Source organism: Hipposideros armiger, unplaced genomic scaffold (genome assembly GCF_001890085.2).
Source record: "Hipposideros armiger isolate ML-2016 unplaced genomic scaffold, ASM189008v1 scaffold_149, whole genome shotgun sequence".
Classification (NCBI taxonomy): domain Eukaryota; kingdom Metazoa; phylum Chordata; class Mammalia; order Chiroptera; family Hipposideridae; genus Hipposideros; species Hipposideros armiger.
Window position 1 is genome coordinate 2,231,429 of NW_017731499.1, and position 1,439 is coordinate 2,232,867.

The following is a 1,439-nucleotide window of genomic DNA, read 5'->3' on the forward strand; positions in this document are numbered from 1 at the left end:
CTCATATGTGGGATCTGAACCAGGGCCGTCTGGCATCCCAAACCAGTTCTTAACCATCGCACCACTTGGCCGGCTCCCCCACTCTCTTATTTTTTATAGCACTTTCACCATCTAAAGTTGTCACTGCTTTATTTCCTGGAAATAATCCCTGAGAGCAGGCACTGTTTCTATCATTTTCATGCCACATCTTCAGGGTCTGAGTTGTGCCTGGCACACAGTGGACACTCATAATTATTGGATGAATACATAATTAGCGTTCTTTATTCTCAGATGGATGACATTCCATAATCATTACTGAACCTGGTATTCTTCAAGTCTTTATTAGTAACACGTTTACAAACTATCTTTTTTTATCTGGCTAATTTCATAGGTCAGATCAATATTTTTTAAATGTTAAAAGTTATAGAAATACGTGTTCTTTATAAAAAAGCTAGAAAGCAAAAGTTTTGCATTTGACAAAATTGGGGTAACCTAAAATTCACCATCGTAACCATTTATAAGTGCACAATTCAGTACTGTTAAGTGCATTCACGTTTTTGTAACCAATCTCCGGAACTCTTTCATACCTTGCAAAACTAACACTCTGTACCCATTTAACAATAACTCCTTGTCTCTGGCAACCACCACTCTACTTTCTGTCTCTGTGAATGAGATGACTAGATGTACCTCATATAAGTGGAATACAGTGTCTGTCTTTTTGTGTTTGGCTTATTTCACTCAGTATAATGTCCTCCAGGTTCATCCATGTTGTGGCCTGTGTCAGACTGTCCTTTTTCAGGCTGAATACTATTCATTGTATGGATCGACCACATTTTGCTTATAGGTTCATCCATCAATGGACGTTTGGGTTATTTCCACCTTTTGGCTATTGCTATGAACATTGGCACACAAATTCTGTTTGAGTTCCTGCTTCCAATTCTTTCGTGCATGTACCCAGAAGTAGAATTGCCGAATCATATAATAATTCATACAGTTTAAATTTTCGAGGAATCGCCATACTGTTTTCTACAGTGGCCGCACCCTTTTACATTCCCACCAACAGTGCATAAGGGTTTCAATTTCACATCCTCATCAGCACATGCTTTTTCTTGACATAATAGGCATCCTAATGGGTGTGAAATGGTATCTCACTGCATTTTGGATTTGCATTTTTCTAATGATTAGTGATGGTGAACATTTTTTTTAAGTGCTTGTTGGTCATTTGCATATCTTCTTCGGAAAAATGTCTCCTCAAGTCTCATAACTTCTTCTTTATGTGCCAGGGTTCTGTAACATCTTTTTTCATAGCTACATAGCACTCCATTGTATAGAATGTTCTACATTCAATTAAACCAATTTCTCATGGTCGGATGTTTTTCATTATTTTGAACAACATGACAATGGACATTCTTGTAACCAAATCTTTTTTTTTTTTTTTCAGCTGAGCCATCCTGCCACCT